Source organism: Xyrauchen texanus, chromosome 28 (assembly GCF_025860055.1).
Source record: "Xyrauchen texanus isolate HMW12.3.18 chromosome 28, RBS_HiC_50CHRs, whole genome shotgun sequence".
NCBI lineage: Eukaryota > Metazoa > Chordata > Actinopteri > Cypriniformes > Catostomidae > Xyrauchen > Xyrauchen texanus.
In genome coordinates this window covers 34898134-34918493 of record NC_068303.1, presented here as the reverse complement: position 1 = coordinate 34918493, position 20360 = coordinate 34898134, and the positions used below count along the sequence as shown (strand labels likewise).

Genomic DNA, 20360 nt, shown 5'->3' with positions numbered 1-20360 from the left:
CCCTGAACCGGCGCATCCTGATGATGTTACTGGCGGAGGCTATAAATTCTGGTCAATTTCATTGATGTGTTACACACATATTCACAGCTGGTCACTCCTAAAGACGTTCCCAAAGCGCTAAATCAGCGCAGCATCTCGTTCCGCTTTTATCAGGGAACAGGGGTTACAGTTAAGTAACCCGAGACGTTTTCCAATATAAATATCTAAACACAACATACATTTTCTTTAGCAGCTATACTGCAGATGAAAAATGTGTTATCTGAGAATGTTGAATATAATATAAAAATTTCTAATATTTTAAAATATCTAAAAATCCTTTAAAAAATAGATGCATTCACCCGAGAAGCAGCTTATAATAATAAGATATTTAGACTTGCTTTTAGAGAGTAGATCATGAATAAAAGGATATTTTGTCTTTACTGCACTCACAGAATTATAACCAGGTGAAAAAATACACTTTTATACAAACTACACTAACTGTATATTTAAGATACATTCTCTTAAAGCAATACTTAGGTCTAATATCTTATATGTTACTTCTCAAGGGAATGTATCTTGTTTTGAGGATTTTTAGACATTTTTAAACGGAAAACAAGACAAAAACACTTGAAAACAAAATTATTTTTTGCAGTGAATTTCTTTACTGAATGAAACTTAATAAAAAGTATTTTTTCCTTTAATTCAGTGAATGAAAAGATGATATTGTCCTCTTTATTGTTAGCAAGAACATTTAATACAAACTTTTTAGTCAGAACACAAGCTGAATGATTATTTTAAACCGATTGGTTTAGAGCTAATGATTAATCGGTGCAATAATCGCTGAATAGTGGAATAATCGTTAGTTGCAGTCCTAAAGTCCAATGAGGAAAATCACAAAACAACAGAAAAACAAGACAAAAACATTGCAAAAGACGAACAGGGTCTAACATTGTGGAAAACAAGGGGGTCGTGGGGCAAGCACAGCTCTACCACAACTGTGCTCTGAGTGGTAAACAGTACTGTGTGTAAAGCAATGTTTTGATTAAGCCAGCTGAGCAGGAAGTTGCATATGCTTGGCACCCTCTTAGAGACCCCTGTTATGGCGCTGCACCTAAAGATCACGTATTGAGGTATAAACCCACAAGCACCCACTCAGGAAACGTACTGCATACATACAGACATGAATGAATGTACTGTGCATGAATGCACCTCTCCAATGACGACCACCGCATTGAACACTCCCATGATGACAAAGTGCTCTGCAAGTCTCTAACTTGTTTTGCTTCAAGAAATGTCTTGCCATGCGCAGGACAACTATAACGGGTCATATAAGGTAATACACTGTATTATGATATATGACAGATTATTTGTCCACAGACCAGTCACAAGTTTGGACACCAACTCATTCTTTATTGTTACTATTTTTCATATTTTATAATAAAATACAATTCATCAAACTATGAAATAATACAAGTATGGAAATTACAACATTTGTATTGTATTGAAATGTAGAATGTTCCTGAATTGTATAATTGATGTTGTCATCTTCACATAGACATGGTTATATCAGGTGAAAAGTTTTAACTCTCTTTTTAGCATTCATTGAGCAAATATTTCTCAGTAGCTTCATAATGGAAGTGGAAAGGTGCTACCCCATTTGTGAAATAAAGTACTATAAATTTGGACAACAGGGTCAATGTTGTGATGCTCATTTTGGTCCGGATCTACTAAGTTATTCAAACATACATACAAGAAAATGCAATTCACACAAAACAATCATTTAAATACACCTGTTCTATGATGAACATGTTTTCAATTACTAAGCTAAAAGTCATTTTTATATTTTTTCTGGGGCTTAAAGTAAGAAATTCCATGTGATTATACTGTCCGGAGACAGCAAAAAAAATCTAAGTCTTATAAAAAGCTGAAAATCGCAGATTTTGAAAGTGCTGAAATTTGACTCTAAATATAATTCATTTCCAAGCAAAATGCATTTATTTCCTTTGTAGGTAAGAAAACAAATACAATATGTAACAATATAATGATTTATAAACATTTTCCACAGTATAAAGATAGAAATGCACTAAAATAGCACCATTTCAAGTAACAGTAAACGTTTCCCAAAGTGGAACTGTTGGTGGAGCTCTGGAAAGCTCAGGAGGCGGAGCTCTGGAAAGCTCGGGAGGCGGAGCTCTGGAAAGCTCGAGGCGGAGCTCTGGAAAGCTCGGGGCGGAGCTCTGGAAGCTCGGAGGCGTTAGGCTTGGACGGTCATGGCTACAGACGCTGGCTCAGGGACGGTCGAGGCTACAGACGCTGGCTCAGGGACCGTCGAGGCTACAGGTGCTGGCTCAGGGACGGTCGAGGCTACAAGCACTGGCTCAGGGATGGTGGAGGCTACAGGCGCTGGCTCAGGGACGGTCGAGGCTACAGACGCTGGCTCAGGGACCGTCGAGGCTACAGGTGCTGGCTCAGGGATGGTCGAGGCTACAGGCGCTGGCTCAGGGACGGTCGAGGCTACAGGCGCTGGCTCAGGGACGGTCGAGGCTACATGCGCTGGCTCTTGGACGGTCGAGGCTACAGGCGATGGCTCAGGGACTGTCGAGGCTACAGGCGCTGGCTCAGGGACGGTCGAGGCTACAGGCGCTGGCTCGGGGACGGTCGAGGCTACAGGTGCTGGCTCTTGGATGGTCGAGGCTACAGGCGCTGGCTCGGGGACGGTCGAGGCTACTGACGCTGGCTCTTGGACGGTCCTGGCTACTGGCGCTGGCTCTTGGACGGTCGAGGCTACAGGCACTGGCTCGGGGACGGTCGAGGCGACAGGCACTGGCTCACTGACTTCTGAGGCGACAGGCTCGCTCACAGTGACATGCGTTGGCGCAGGCTCGCTCACAGTGACATGCGTAGGCGCAGGCTCGCTCACAGTGACATGCGTAGGCGCTGGCTCGCTCACAGTGACATGCGTAGGCGCTGGCTCGCTCACCGTGGAAGGCGTGGGCACAGGCTCGCTGACCGTGGAAGGCGTGGGCACAGGCTCGAAGACCGGGGCAGGCGTGGACCGGAAGGCGGAAGCCCGTCTTCTCTCCCTCCTCCGGGCAGACGAAGAGGGCCGTGCTGGCTCATGGAAGGCGACTGACGTGAGGGTGACCTCGTTGACAGGTGGAGTTGGTGTTACAGGGGGCGCCGGGGGTGGCTGGAGAGACACCACTGTGGACGGTGAGGCAGGGTCCTTCTCAGCAACGCCCTCCGCGAGCGGTGAGGCGCACACCAGTAGGGTCGCCACCAGGAAGTCGCGGAGGGTCCAGTCACGCGTTGCCTGTGGCAGCCGCTCCTTCAGTGCGGGGTGTAGATTGCCCCTGAAGAAGACCACCAGAGAGCAGTCCGGGAAATCCGAAATACTCGCCAGCTCAAGGAAGTCACGGATGTGGTCCTCTGTAGGGCGGTCTTCTTGTTGTAAGCAGAGCAGGTGGTAGTTTGCTTGCTGAACCTCTGGATCCATAGTTGGTCTATCGCTCTGTTACGAATGGGCAGCGAAGGCAGATGAGGAGATGCGGATCCAAGTGCAGTTCAACTTTTATTGAGGAACAAACAAGGCAGGTACATGGAAAACACGGGAACAAAGGAAAAACCCTCGATGGGGAAATTAACACAAGACTGAGGAAAACGGGCAGGGAACACACACCAGGCTAACAACATTCAACGATAGACAGTGACTAAACAAACAGACAGGGTTAAATATGTGGACATGGGAAGACAGGAACCAATGAACAAACAGTGGGGCAACAGTGAAACAAGACAGGTAACCCTAACAGGAACTTTGACTAATTGAAAGAACTATTCCCCACATAGGTTGCATTTTCATTGCAATGGGCATTAAATCTATTAAACTCTCATAAACATTAATCAGCCAGCAGACTGTGGCTGTCTGCTTTGTTACAGCAATCGTAAAGCCATGTTCGTGATTCGTGTCAGGGCGTCAGCATCAAACACCGCTTTGTACTCCTCGTGAAAAGACAAAAACGTCTCAATCTAAGTTTCGGTGATAATTAGGAATTGGCGTGATTCTGTGGTAATTAAAATGTGTCTTTCTTAGGCTGAATAAAATTAGATTTCTGTCACAAGTTCTTGTTTTGTACAAAAAAATAGCATAATATCTCCTTTCCCCGTTCGGAATTGCATACATAATAGTAAGATTAGTATGGTAGTATGCCATTCCAAACTCATTGCTGTTTGTTTGTGGTGTGTGCATCAGTGTAATGACTCCATCATCAGTGTAATGACTCCGGGCGGACACATCGCAAAGTTTCTGCCCTTCCAACCAGTGTTTATGATGTTTTGGCTGTATTAACAGTAAATGAGAGAATCGTGATGAAGAAAAATTAATGTGTTAAACTTTTTTAATTAAAAAAATTTTAATTAAAGCTCGAGAGGAGCCCTGGAAGGCTCGGTAGGTGGAGCTCTGGAAAGCTCAGGAGGCGGAGCTCTGGAAATCTCGGGAGGCGGAGCTCTGGAAAGCTCGGGAGGCGTTGGCGCTTGGACGGTCATGGCTACAGACGCTGGCTCAGGGACGGTCGAGGCTACAGACGCTGGCTCAGGGACCGTCGAGGCTACAGGTGCTGGCACAGGGACGGTCGAGGCTACAAGCGCTGGCTCAGGGACGGTCGAGGCTACAGGCGCTGGCTCAGGGACGGTCGAGGCTACAGACGCTGGCTCAGGGACGGTCGAGGCTACAGGTGCTGGCTCAGGGACGGTCGAGGCTACAGGCGCTGGCTCAGGGACGGTCGAGGCTACAGGCGCTGGCTCAGGGACAGTCGAGGCTACAGGCGCTGGCTCGGGGACGGTCAAGGCTACAGGCGATGGCTCAGGGACTGTCGAGGCTACAGGCGCTGGCTCGGGGACGGTCGAGGCTACTGACGCTGGCTCTTGGATGGTCCTGGCTACTGGCGCTGGCTCTTGGACGGTCGAGGCTACAGGCACTGGCTCGGGGACGGTCGAGGCGACAGGCACTGGCTCACTGACTTCTGAGGCGACAGGCTCGCTCACAGTGACATGCGTTGGCGCAGGCTCGCTCACAGTGACATGCGTAGGCGCAGGCTCGCTCACAGTGACATGCGTAGGCGCTGGCTCGCTCACCGTGGAAGGCGTGGGCACAGGCTCGCTGACCGTGGAAGGCGTGGGCACAGGCTCGAAGACCGGGGCAGGCGTGGACCGGAAGGCGGAAGCCCGTCTTCTCTCCCTCCTCCGGGCAGACGAAGAGGGCCGTGCTGGCTCATGGAAGGCGACTGACGTGAGGGTGACCTCGTTGACAGGTGGAGTTGGTGTTACAGGGGGCGCCGGGGGTGGCTGGAGAGACACCACTGTGGACGGTGAGGCAGGGTCCTTCTCAGCAACGCCCTCCGCGAGCGGTGAGGCGCACACCAGTAGGGTCGCCACCAGGAAGTCGCGGAGGGTCCAGTCACGCGTTGCCTGTGGCAGCCGCTCCTTCAGTGCGGGGTGTAGATTGCCCCTGAAGAAGACCACCAGAGAGCAGTCCGGGAAATCCAAAATACTCGCCAGCTCAAGGAAGTCACGGATGTGGTCCTCTGTAGGGCGGTCTTCTTGTTTTAAGCAGAGCAGGTGGTAGTTTGCTTGCTGAACCTCTGGATCCATAGTTGGTCTATCGTTCTGTTACGAATGGGCAGCGAAGGCAGACGAGGAGATGCGGATCCAAGTGCAGTTCAACTTTTATTGAGGAACAAACAAGGCAGGTACATGGAAAACACGGGAACAAAGGAAAAACCCTCGATGGGGAAATGAACACAAGACTGAGGAAAACGGGCAGGGAACACACACCAGGCTAACAACATTCAACGATAGACAGTGATTAAACAAACAGACAGGGTTAAATATGTGGACATGGGAAGACAGGAACCAATGAACAAACAGAACTCAAACAAGATAACTAGGTGATTAACAGAAGCAAAATGGCAAATAAACGAGGGCAGGTGCAAACAATGAACGGTGAACACGAAAGCTAACAAAGAGACTATGGAGTTACACAAGGAACAAAAGTGAAAACTAAGGAATGCAAAAGTGACAAAAATGGCAAAAAAAAGGGCAACAGTGAAACAAGACAGGTAACCCTAACAGGAACTTTGACTAATTGAAAGAACTATTCCCCACATAGGTTGCATTTTCATTGCAATGGGCATTAAATCTATTAAACTCTCATAAACATTAATCAGCCAGCAGACTGTGGCTATCTGCTTTGTTACAGCAATCGTAAAGCCATGTTCGTGATTCGTGTCAGGGCGTCAGCATCAAACACCGCTTTGTACTCCTCGTGAAAAGACAAAAACGTCTCAATCTAAGTTTCGGTGATAATTAGGAATTGGCGTGATTCTGTGGTAATTAAAATGTGTCTTTCTTAGGCTGAATAAAATTAGATTTCTGTCACAAGTTCTTGTTTTGTACAAAAAAATAGCGTAATATCTCCTTTCCCCGTTCGGAATTGCATACATAATAGTAAGATAGTATGGTAGTATGCCATTCCAAACTCATTGCTGTTTGTTTGTGGTGTGTGCATCAGTGTAATGACTCCATCATCAGTGTAATGACTCCGGGCGGACACATCGCAAAGTTTCTGCCCTTCCAACCAGTGTTTATGATGTTTTGGCTGTATTAACGGTAAATGAGAGAATCGTGATTAAGAAAAATTAACGTGTTAAACTTTTTTAATTAAAAAATTGCAAAATGTTTATTTTCTGAAATTAATGATTAAGTTGTGTACAGTCATGTATTCAAGGTGCAAAGAAAGCATTTTGATACCTTTTACTTGATGGTTACACCACATGGCATTTTTAGTCATTTAATCAATTATTTTGTAGAAAATGTTCTAATTGTTTTAAAAAAAAAAACACACACACAAAGATTACATTTCTACAAACTTAACACTTGTGCTATAAACTAGTATTTTTTTTTTTACATTTCTCATTTTAATCACCTCAGACAACCTTATTTGTCAATGACCCAACAGTTAAAAAAACAAAAAAACAGGTCTTCCTTGCTAAAAAAGACAAGCTTAGACAGGCATGAATTTCCATGCTGGTCCAGGCTAGTATATGCTGGTTTGGTGCTGGTCTAGCTGGTGGTGGACCAACAGCTTCACCAGCAAAACTTTGTTGGCAAAACGTGTTGACAAGCTTGTTTATTCTAATTAAGTTTGTTGACCAAGAAAATCTTGCTTGTTAAACTAATTTAGAAGCCTGGTGTGGACACCGACACACAGGCATCTAAAACAGAAGATATGCTGGTGACCAGTAATGCCAATTTTTTTGTCTTTTTTCAATCAGGGTTTATAAACAGGTTTGACGCCATTTTTTTGCTTCAATTTTAAACAGTACAGCACTATTAGACCAAGCAGATTAGGGAATTGCTTTGACTTTAGTTCATACTGAGGTCTGTCCATAGAAATGTGCCGCCCTTGATGCACCCCACAGCTATGCAGACTTGGGCTGCTTGGAATGCATTGAGAAAGAACAGCGTTCCCCTGCCTCACAACCGTCTGCAAAAACAGCCTTATGTGGAGCTCCCCTCCCCCTGCCTCCTGCCCCACAGACCAGCTCCTCCGAGATCTAGGTATTCCTCATCTCTGACACAAAACACACATGCACATACACACAGCAAACAATTGCCAATGCTAGGATGCCAACACATGTGCAAAGGCTGCACCAAAAACAAGCTAGCTGCCATGCAATCACATAATCAATTTGAATTGTCATAACAAAAATGCCCACACTATGAAAATACAAACAGAAGTACAACTTACTCACAATGATGCCAAGCAAATACCAAGGTGCACACAGACCTACAACTCTCAGGCACAACTACCTTCTATCTCTCTCTGTCTGTCTGTCTGTCTGTCTGCCTCTCTCTCACACACACACAAACACACACACACCAGGGAAGTCTCATGTGTGTCTGCTTCACTGTCAGACTCTGATGCTGCCACTGCTGCTTGTCTCAGAGCCTGGCCCCTCCCAAAAGCCATCACGCTGTGGGAAAAAAGAGAGAGTAAAAAAGTGGGCGGGCGGCAAAGCCTGTGCTCACTGCAGCACTCCAAATGAACTCAATAGCCTCGTGGAGGGTCACGTGGTGCGTATGAAGCATGAGAGTGAGAGAAAGAGGCCCCTGGGGAGGCCAATGAGGCCACCTGCCTCATTCAAAATTTCTGCCCTTGGTCGTGGCTCAGAGGGAGGAAGATGTATCAGTCATACCGTTTTAAGGGGAAGTCAGTGTCTAGTTATGCTTAATTACATCTGTATCTGTGTAGAACTTTTTAAACTAGCTTGTCAACTCCTGTTATGCCAAGTAAGGTTGTCTTTATTTACGGATTTGCACAGATAATTACTTTTTCATTTTGCGCTCAAATGCAACGGGGGAACCCCAGGGTATGACGTAAGAGGAAAAATGACTGAGCTGCATGTATTTGGTGGTAAAGAGAATGCCATTTACACAATGCATACAAACGCGGACTCCGCTTTAGTGTCTTAAGCAGCTTTCGCATTAAATGACTTTCTGGTGTCCACACAAACATGCTATAATTTGACATCTCCGCAGTAATAATGACTCCACCGCCTACGTAATGTCATTAACGACAGCTCTATATTAGCTTGTCAACTCTTGTTATGCCAAGTAAAGTTGTCTTTATTTACAGAATTGCAAAGATTATGACTTTTTCAAACAGGTTTCCAGAATTTTGCACTCAGATACAACGGGGGAACCCCAGAGTATGACGTAAGAGGAAAAAATGACTGAGCTGCATGTATTTGAGGTAAAGAATGCCGATTACACAATGCATACAAACGCAGACTCGTAATAAACGACTTTCTGGTGTCCATGTAAACATGCTATAATTTGACATCCATTTAATCTCCGCAGAAATAATTACTCCACCACCTGTGTAACGTCATTAACGACAGCTCTATATTGTTGAACCAACGTGGTTCGATCAAAGGATGTATGTCAAAATCACTATGGTTTCGGGAAACAGTTGTGACTAGCTAGTTCATTTGTCCAATGATGCATTGTATGTTGTTGTACAGTAAGCGCACCCCTGGTCCGGATGCTCAAACAAACAGAGCAATGTTTTGATATCAAACAAAGCCACAGTGTTTACACTTTTTAGGAAATGTAACTTAAAGAATGGCTTTCTGGTAACTGTCTGCAAATTAATCTTGGATAGGAGAAAGTATTTTGAAGCAACATTTTGGGTCCAATACAAGTTTAACTCAGTCACCAGTATTTGTGGCATAATGTTGATTACCACAAAAAATTATTTTGAATAGTTGCTCCTTTTCTTTAAAAAAAACAAAAATCTGGATTACAGTGAGGCACAATGTACAATTTTTAAAGAGGATTTAAAGACACGTATGTGAAGTCGTTATGGCAAAGAACTTGTACATTCTATCAGACTAAAATCACGTTAACACGCATATATACGTCTTTACATCTTGTGGCTATAATTTTGAAAAGTGAGTCTTTTTTAACGTTTATGGATTTAACCCAGATTTTTTCATTTTTAAAGAAAAGGAGGGATGAGTCTACACTCAAAAAATTAAGTCATTATCATTACTTATTTGAATTGTAGAAGGTTTTTACAAGAAATGCAATGTCTTTCATTCTTTCATAGACCCAACATAAATTAATTGGATCAAATGAATGTAATATAGTAGTTTTAACTCAACTTAACTAGGTTCATCAAACTCAAATGTTTACCACAGACAATTTATTCATAAGTTTAAAAACCCCATCATAAAAAATCTATAGGAAAATCCTGAGGGAACCCATGGCAAATTAGACTTCCGGGTTTGCCAACAAATTGACGTCACGGCTGAACATCTCTATGGTAACCACCAAAACTTCAGCATAACAGACACAAATATCCTCCTATTCTCATCTTCCTCAAAAACACCTAAAGTAACACTTAATTTCAACCTTTCCTTATCCAGTCCCAACAAAGCATGCTGGGAAATGGAAATCCCCTGCAAAGTTTCATCAATGCTACATTAACACCACAAAAAATATTTAGTCAAACTCAAAGGGTTTACGTAAACTTCTCTTTTATAAATTTAAATGGATAGAACACATTGAAATCAAGTTGTGATAAAATGTTTAACTAAATTGAATAAGCAGCAAAAATACTTTTTAAATAAATTTTTGTGGTAGGCAACATTATGCCACAAATGCTGCCGAATGAGCTTAAGTTGTATTGAACCGGGAATATTCCTTTACCTAGGGCTGTCAGTTTATTAAAAGTTTTCATTACTACATGTAATTACAAGATATGCCGATTAATTTATTGAAATTAAAAAGAAAAATTCAAATAAGGGCCCCCAAATAATGATAATTAAATGTAAATAAAATAATAAACATAATACTTCTGAATATATTGCACTATTGTGGCAGTTGAGAAAAGGATTAGAAGGCTGTGGAGCGGAGGGGGGCAGGGCCGGGTCGGAATATAGCATGCCCGGACCCCAATCGGCCTGATGAGGCGCGCAAGGGATAAAGGCGGCCGGTGACGATGGTTCGAGAGAGAGAGAATTACGGGCATGTCCGTCGTGTGTGTGTGTGTGTGTGTGTGTGTGTTTGCTTTTGGTTTAAGTTTTCATTAAAATTATGATTTATGTTGACAAGCCGGTTCTCGCCTCCTCCTTGCCCATCCTTTAACAGTGTTACATTGGTGCTGAAACCCGGGAATCCGTTTCCAAGTGCATCCAAGCATGGAGAAAGGTCGCCCCATAGAGTCCTCCCAGCTGGCGGAGGTCCTCCAGTCCCTCGCGACGTTACATCAAAGCCACCAGCAATCCCTGCTTGAGCTCCGGCAGGACCAAGATCGCCGGTTTTCCGAGATCATGCAGGCTCAGGCAGAGGACTGGCACGCCATCCGGAGCCTCCTCAGCCAGGAGACCCCGTCGGCCACAACCGCGACCCCGGACACCCGCGCTGCGCTACCCCTGCCCACGTTACAGAAGATGGGGACAGCAGATGATCCTGAGGTCTTCCTCGATTTACTCGAGCGTACGGCAGAAATCTGGGGCTGGCCGCTCGAACAGTGGGCAGCCCACCTAATTCCTCTCCTGTCCGGGGAAGCTAAACTTGCAGCACAACAACTGCCAGCGACGAACCTCCTGGTTTACTCAGACCTGAAGAGAGCCATTCTGCAACGGGTCGATCGGAGCCCGGAAGAGAATCGCCAGGTCTCCCGGGGCATGAAGTTAGAGAAGTCTGATCGGCCGTTTGCGTTTGCTCAAAGGCTCCGGGACGGTGGGTCCAGTGCCACCACCCGGCGTCGCTGGAGGAAGCTGTTCGTCTGGTGGAGGACCATTTGGCGGCGATCCAGAGGGCGGACGAGCCCTCGTCTTCTAATTCTCTCTCTCTCTAACCATCGTCACCGACCGCCTTTATCCCTCGCGTGCCTCATCAGGCCGATTGGGGACCAGGCGTGCGATATTCCGACCCGGCCCTGCCCCCTCCGCTCCACACTCCTCCCAGCATGAGATAACAAGGGAAGAAACTCTCGCCATCCAGGGGCCAGACGTGGAGGTTCCAGAGGTCTAGGCGCGGGTGCCAGCACGTCTGTCCCGAGTGGAGCTTCTGTCAAGGTGTACCAGAGCGGGCAGTGGGAGTTGTTTTGGGAGGCAAAGAGATAAATCTGTGCCATGCCAAATCGGTCCCAAATCAGCTTGACCACCTGGGGGTGGAGCCTCCACTCTCCGCTGGGGAAACCTGTCACATCAGCGTGTCCACCGCCGCATTGCGGTTGCCAGATATGTGAGTGGAGTGCGGTGACCTGAGTCGTGGCTGACTCCAAAGGAGGACATGGCGGGCGAGTTGTGACATATGACGAGAGAGCACGTCGCCTTGCCGATTTATGTATGCTACCGTCGCGGTGCTGTCTGAATGGATCAAAACATACTTGCCTCGAATTAGCGGCAGAGACCTCTGCCGGGCAAGAGATACAGCTAGCAACTCTAGGCAGTTGATGTGCCAACGCAGTCGGAGTCCTGTGAAGGAGCCAGCGGAAGCGTGCCCGTTGCACATGGTGCCACAACCCTGTTGAGAGGTGTCTGTGGTTTGTGACCTTTGTGAGGGGATTTACCCGGCAAAACCGAGCCCGTCGTCATCCCCAAATTACCTTCATTGCCAGCCGGGTCATCCTCAATCCTGTTGGAAGAAGTAACGATATGGGGGGGGCAGCGGAAATGGCTTTCTTTCGTGAAGAAAGAAAGCCGCGACCGAAGTTGCCATGGCCTTTTCTCAAGTTCAGAGGTACGCAAGGCTCCCAAGGATGACCCCTTGTGTCACTTCATTCCACATGAGGCCAATGAGTGACAGAAGTGAGAGTACATTTTTTTATGTGTTAAATCGACAGCCCTTCTAACATTAAAAAATATTACACACATCACTTTTATTTGCTGTTAAACAAATCATTCTGTGTTGCACAAGGACAAAAAAAGACCTATTTTGCTGCTGCTCACATGAGTTAATTAAACTATTGGTTTAAGAAGTAGCATAAACAACTCAAAAGCTATTTTCTACTACAAAAATGTTAGATTCAGCTTGAAATCATACTTGACCTGGCAGAATAGTGGCCAACAATAAATGTGTAAATACTGTATATATTAGGGGGTATTTACCAGGCCAAATATAAAGCTAATTTCCCCATGCATCTCCTGAATTCTAATTATTCCAGGCCAGACAACATGGCCCTGAATTACTGCTTTTGGAGTGCTGTTTGTTTTTACGTTCAGTTCCTTAGCAACTGCTATCCCCCTGGTTGAGATTGGACCACCTTGAGAGAGCCGCCAGATTTTTTCAGCCTGAGGACGAGGAAGCTTTTCTTTTAAGAATTTTTTTAAAGCGGGTCATATTTTTCTCTCTCAACAAGTGAACAGTCTTTGGACAGTGGGCCTTAACTGCACCTTTAAATTCCCTTTTCAACATTTCTTAGAGTATTATATGTTGATGGGATGATTTGTAAAAAATTGTCTCAAATTCCCGGTACTCTCTAACAATAAAGAAAGGACATTTATGACTTTTTCCAACATTCTACACACAAGGTAGTAATGTCTACTGATCAGGTTTCACATAGAAAACATGAAAACTTGATTTACCACCACATTGTACAAATGTTCCAAACACTTTCAGGGATAAAATTGGCAACATCTGGGACAGATGTACATACATAAAATCATAAACTGTGATGAATGGCCACATGAATGGCTGCTGTACTAACCAATCAATTGTACTGAACTGCTCTCAAACCAGGGTGTAAATGGCGAACTGCATTGTGTTGTTCATGTGTTCTCTGATTTTCAACAATTTTGAAAGGCATTTAACAGCAAAGTTCTTGGGACCAGCGCAACCTCAAACAAATTAAGAGGCATTTTTAATAAAAATTAAAAAATATGGTGTTAGGGCATGTCTACACTTCTTTAATACAATATCATAAGCTATAAAAAAAATGGAACTCCTTAAGAGTTGCCTAGTGCTGACTGACCTCACAGACTGATCTCACAGTGAATCGGAAACAGTAGGTTGACATTTCTTAGCTAAAATCAGTCTGTGCTAAACGAAATTGGAAACACTGGCCACAGTGGCCAAAGCGGTAAGTGTTGTTGGGCGTATGGGCACATGTAAACTTCATTTTCTGAGTGAAATGTCCACAGAGGGGCATAAAAAGCAAGTTGTGAAGTGAGTTTTTTTTAGCTGTACAGGATGTAATACAGTGAAGAGGAAAGCATGTTTTACAAACTGTACCCCCCAGGGGCCTGGGTAGATTGGCGAGTAAATACGCTGATTACCACGCCTGGAGTCGCAAGTTTGAATCCAGGGTGTGCTGAGTGACTCCAGCCAGGTCTCCAAAGCAACCAAATTGGCCTGGTTGCTAGGAAGGGTAGAGTCACATGGGGTAACCTCCTTGTGGTCACTATAATGTGGTTCTCACTTGTGGTAGGGCGTATTGTGTGTTACGTGTGGATGCCGTGGAGAATAGCGTGAAGCCTCCACACGTGCTATGTCTCCACAGTAACGCGCTCAACAAGCCACATGATTGTGACAGGGCGGAGGGCGGGCCGGGTCGTGATTCTGCACACCTGGCCACTTATCAAGCTAATCCAGCCTCCGAGAGGGATAAAGGCCGACTGCGGATGGTGGTGTGTGAGAGAGAGAGAGCGTTTATGGGCAGCTGTCCATAATATGTGTGTGTTTGTGTCTTTTTGGTTAAGTTTGTCATTAAATATTATTTATATTGAAGAAAATACATAATTTACCCCAAATAATCAACGGAGTAAAAATTGTATGTTCGAGGGAAAAAATTCTACCTCCAAATCGGACTTATCACTGATTATGCGAGCACGATTATTTCCTGGATATAAAGCAGGATCCAAAACCGGGTCTCCTACATTGCTGACACAATGTGATTCAAGTCGCGACACAAGGGAAGGTATCCACACTTGAGTCGATGCAAAAATGGAGATGCCGCATGTCTGTTAGCCCTTTATCACCAAAATTGCGATGGTTCTCGTTCAGAGCCTGTGCTCGGCTCACGGCCAGACTGGCCATGCTTTTCCACTGACTTGAGAGTTGAATGGTGACGTAACGGGTTACATGGATAGGATATGTGGTAGTTTTACATGACTACCTTAAACCAAAAATGGTGTGTCACTGGGTTTGTGTAGCCTACAGCTTTAACTCCTGTTTTTTGAGGACATATTTAAACATACTGAGAAATGCAATCCAACATTTTACATTGATCAAATTATTTTATTGGTAAAATAATTACATTGTTATGTATAAACATTTTAAAGCTCATCTGTAACAGTGGAATCATTATTAAAATTGGTGTAGCAGATTATATTTGGATTTTTGCCATTGCAAAATATAATTAATAACCATGATCAGCTGCAGAAGACACTGGCGATTCTGTGTTTATCTCAAACTAATGCCCCGATTAGTTAGCTGGATGGTTGGTGTCCAAACAGAGTGCAAGACATCTTTGCTCTCTCCACTGACACTTTTGCTTGGGTCTCTTATGCTCCCAGTACTCTCTTCTCACTCTTTCCATTTTTTTATATATTTGGTCCGAATGAAGCCAGTGAGCATAATTTCCTGCAGTCTCTCCTCATATACTTTTGTCCTTTGCGATCTCTCTAGTTTATCTTGGATCTCCGTAGAAGACCATATCACAAGTATCACTCGTTTCGTCTGCGTTTCCTGAACGCTTTTTAGGTCTGACATTTTTGTGGGGTTTTTATTGTTGTTATAGAGTGAAAAAGTACTCCTTCCTGCAGATGGTAGCTACTGTTGTTGTTTGGAAAACTGCCTGGTGACAAAACATAATAACGCCCTACGCCCCCCCAACATAATTGGTTCCTGTGTAGCGACCAGCAAGCTTTTCGGGCCAGTGATAAACCAGATTTTCCACCCGGAACAGCCTTTACAGTGATGAAAATGCACTGAACAGTTTGAGAATTTGCACCGGCCCAGGAACCAGGGCTGCATTTCCCAAAAGCATTGCAAGCTTAAGTTGATCGTAGAGACCATTGGCACCAATGGTTTCCACGAGTTGGTTTTCCAACTCTGACTTATCGGTGACTTATATCACAATTTTAAAAAAATATTTAAAAAAGTACAATGAAAGTAATTGGTTACTGAGTCAACAATTTTGCCTAAAATTTAACTTGTGTTCCACATAAATAGAAAAGAATACAGGTTTGGAACAAGTGATGACAGAATTTTCATTTTTGAAAATGAACTATCCCTATAAATTGTCATGCATTGCCCTAAAATACTCATAGCACAAAAAGAAAATGGTGCAATGCCTGATGAATACTTTATTCATAGTTAAAAGCAGGTGGTTACGTGCAGAGAACTGCAGACTCGAGTTAGTCCTTAATTCTCATTTGTAGCTGTGTGGTCAAATCTGTCAACATGTTTGTAGCCAGGACAAACAGCACTGTAATTTAAAATTTCGAGCAAAGGCCTTTTATTTGCTCGTTGTGGTTGGCTTCCGCAATCACTGCGTGCAACTCTGTTTGACACTTTTGAGAGTCGTTTTTCCCATGAACTGGTTCATCATTATTAAGGTGTTCCAGCATCCATGACAACGAAACATTGACAATCTACAGTATAAATTTGTGTGGATACATAAAGAGACATTTGAATTTGGAAAGGAGCAGTTAATGGTTTCATGTAAAAATGGTGCATTCTGTACATTTTGGACATATTTCTATTTATAGTAATATCTAATCATAGCCACTGAAGCTTTTTGTTTAATTATACAGAAATGTTCGATGTGGCACAGTTTACATAAGCTCCTCTCAATCACTCATGAAGACAATATTTGGTTGTATGTTGATTGCTATGAGTATTTCCTAAATGCAAAAGTTTGAAACCAAAACTGAAAGATAATTCTATAGAATTGCTTGCACGGGGACTGAAGATCAGAGCATTCCAAAGAAGTGCATAATGACATGGACAAATACAGGTTTGATCTACTTGTAAGTAGAAATAGAAAAGTACTGTAAATGTAAAGTGGTAAAGTAGATATAAATATCTGAACACATAGACCACAACAATGTAATGCATTTGGCCATTTGAGCACAATTAAATGTTTTATAGTATATATTTGATAGACCCATGTTTTTGTCAACACAACTGTTTAACTTATCAATGATTACATTGTTGTTGTTTTTTGTTTTGAGAAGAAAATAATTTTATATATATATATATATATATATATATATATATATATATATATATATATATATATATATATATGAGAGAGCGAGAGAGAGAGAGAGATTACGGTTACAGTGAAGTGCAAAACACATCATAAAAATACATCAAAACACATCAAATCATAAAACACAATAGCAAGAAAGAAAACACAACAGAAATTCAGTCGAAACGGAAAGGGTAGGTACAATAGCTTCTCACCAGATTGGCTGTGTGGAGAATACCTCCCTTCCTCAGGACTGGTTCTCTGCCCACTTGTGCGATTATTTCAAAATTCATTCCAAATTCTCAATTACTGAATATAGTGAGTGGTTTGTCACTCGGTAAAACAGTAATGGGACACTTTATAACACAGAGAGAAAAAAACTGCAAGCAGGAAATGTTTTAGGTACAATGTCATCTACGTGTTTAAAGCTGCGTACACACTGCCAGCGACATTGCGCGAGACAGCGACACCATCCCATTCTTTTTCAATGAGAGCACAGCGACTTCCGGCCATTGGCGACCAGATGTGGGCTTGTCCAGCGACGCGAGAAAGTTGAGACAAGTTTAACTTTATTCAAATGAAGAGCGACTTACGGGAGCGACAGCCAATAGGAGAGAAGACGGCATCCGTGAATGTCATTTAGAAACGTTACTAGGCAACCAGTAGTGGGAACGCCCACTAGTGACCTAACCGCCAGCCACTGGCGTCCTGCAGCGACAAAGTCGCTGGCAGTGTGTATGCAGCTTTAGGGACCGTCTAAAGATTCAAACCATGCTAAAACGGTGTCCAAACGTTCATTCAATTGGCATATTCTAACATAACAAACACTGTTATTAAAAAAGCATTTTCTCATTCTAAAAGCTGCAGTAGACTGCCGGCGTGATGGCTCACTATCTTCCTTTGAAGCTAGTATATCCAGTGAGTACAGTGTTCAATTATTTTCGAAAACAAATAGCTGAAATTTTACCAAGATATTATTTTCATTTTGAAGGATCATTCAAGACTTGTCAATTTGCCAACAAATGCTTCAGAAATTAATCCAGCATTTTGAGAACAACGTTCCCCAAAGACAAATTGGAAGGATTTGGGGTATTTCACCCTCTACGATGTACAATATAGTTAAAAGACTCTGTCAAATCTCTGCACGTAAAGGGCAAGACGAAAACTACTTCTGAATACACGTGATCTCTGATCCCTCAGACATCACTGTCTTAAAAAACATCATTCATCTGTGATGGATATCATGAACATGGGTTTGGGATTACTTTAGTAAACCTTTGTTAGTCAACACCATTCACCGCTGCATCCAGAGACGCAAGTTAAGATTTTACTATGCAAAGCAGAAGCCGTACATCAACACTGTCCAAAAGTGTTGCCGATTTCTTTGGGCTCTGTCTCATCTTAGATGGAAAGTAGAACAGTGGAACTGTGTTTTTCAGCCCGATGAGTCCAATGAGCTGTTCTCCAGACCAAAGAGGAAAAGGACCATCCAAGCTGTTATCAGCATCAAGTCCAAAAGCCAGTGTCTGAATGGGCCAGGGGTATGTCAGTGCCCATGGCATAGATAGCTCGCACATCTGTGAGGGCACCATTAATGCAGACAGATATTTTGGAGCAGCATATACTGCCATCCAGCACAATCTTTTCCAGGGACATCCCAGAATTTTCAGCAGGGCAACTTCAAACCACATACTGGCTGTAAAAGCAGAGAGTGCGGGTGCTAGATTGGCCTGCCCATAGTCCTGATCTGTCTCCAATTGAGAATGTGTGATGCATTATGAAGTACACCATACGGCAACGAAGAATCCGTACAACCGTCCAGTTAAAGCCCTACATAATGGATGACTGGGGAAAATTAACTTAACAAAGTTGTGTCTTCAGTGCCTAAATGCTTAATAAGCCTTATTAGAAGAAATGGTGATGTTTCACAGTGGTAAACTGTCCCAACTTTCTTTTAAACGTGTTGCAATCATCTGATATAAAATTATTGTACATCATTTTTTTTTCTTTTTACTATGAAATTCACAAGGTAAAACATACAATGTTCAGTCGTGGTGCTTTCAATAAGGATGAATATTATTTACAAATCACTCCTTTTTGTTTTTATTAGCATTATTCATATTGTCCAAACTTTTTTGGAATTGGTGTTGTACTTTACTATAAAAAGACTATAGGAGCAAGCAATACATTGGTCAAAAGCAGGCAGACGAAAACCTAGTGGTTACACGACTGAACTCTTTGACATCCACCACGACCACAATCTGGTGTGCTCTACAAAAATGAAATGTATTTCTCATCATAAGAGCTGACGTGCTTTTTCAAACAGCACTCTTGCATAAATGACTCGTTGTTTAATCGTCTAAAGCTCGCGACACGTGATAAGATGACGCTCAATTTTATATACAGATTTTATAACAATATTTGTGAACAGTAAAGTCCAATTGTTCTAAGCCAGAGGAACCAATCTCATGTTCAGACCAGCCCAAATTCAAACCATCTGACATGCATTCTTCGATCAATAGACGGCTTCTCTAGCCACACATTCATAGTTTTAAACAAATGCGCCATTAAAAAAAACATCTCGATATGTATTTACATCACGTCCATACCCCAACACTTCAGATGCGACTTCGGCTCATTTCCAAAAATCTTCAAGCGTCTTATCGTGCGACTTATTTCCATCAATGAGTAAAAGCGGGTCCTGACGAACTCCAATGATCTCTCTCTCTCTCTCTCTCTCTCTCTCTCTCTCTCTCTCTCTCTCTCTCTCTCTCGGCGTGTTCTTCATCCGTCACCTCATTCGGCTTTTCTTCGTTTGTTCGGGAGATTTCAGTGAGATGCAGTAAGAGGGGAATGAGTTGCACACGCGGTGACGTCAGATGTCCCTAGAAGACCTAACATTTCCTCAAAGATGCCTTATAACAATGTTTTCATAGTAAAAAGGTCTAATTTAATAGCTAAGTGTGTGTGAGCTTACGATTTTTTAGGATATTTGCCATTATCACATTTAAGACTTGTCATATCCAACAGGCCACATAAGTGCTGGCAGTGTTTAAAAAGTTCAGTTGTGATGAAAAAGATGTGTAACACTTTACATCAATGTCCCCTTTGTTAAGGGTTTATAAAGGGGTTCATTAATGACTAATAAGTCATTTACAAATGCATTATAAATCATTTGTAAATGATTATAACAACATAAAATGGTGACTAATATAAATATGCTTAATATATATATATATATAATATATCTGTATGTTGAATCCAAAAATTCACCAATTGGATTTAAATAAGCAGATACGTAAGAGATTGGATCATAATTGCAGTGATTAATATGTTTCCGCTGGCAACAATTCTATTAACTCTAACTGATGCAGCGTGTAGCTTCTCAATTCTACAACCATGTCGGAAGACATATCCTGTAGTGAAAATATGTTACTGTGTTTACAGAAGGGGCAAATTATTATTGGCCTGTATCATGGAATCAAAACAACTAATGAGATTTCTGAAATCACTGGAATTGTATTAAGAACTGTCCAACGCATTATTTAAACCTGGAAAGATAGTGGTGAACCATCGGCTTTGCGTAAGAAATGAGGTCAGAAAAATTATCGTAATC

The 20360-nt window shown here is 43.1% G+C and overlaps 1 protein-coding gene across 3 annotated transcripts in view; it reads right to left on the bottom strand.

Moving 5' to 3' along the window:
* LOC127621992 (RAC-alpha serine/threonine-protein kinase-like) overlaps nt 1-19533 on the bottom strand; it is a 54820-nt gene extending 35287 nt beyond the window's left edge. The window contains exon 1 of one of the 3 annotated variants that reach the window (XM_052095835.1): nt 19354-19533. The gene's annotated coding sequence lies outside the window, so the exon portion shown is untranslated. Of the gene's footprint in view, nt 1-7783; nt 7924-19353 lie in introns of those variants that run through there. The other 2 variants (XM_052095836.1, XM_052095837.1) reach the window with 2 other exon arrangements.
* Nucleotides 19534-20360: the final 827 nt, after the last annotated feature.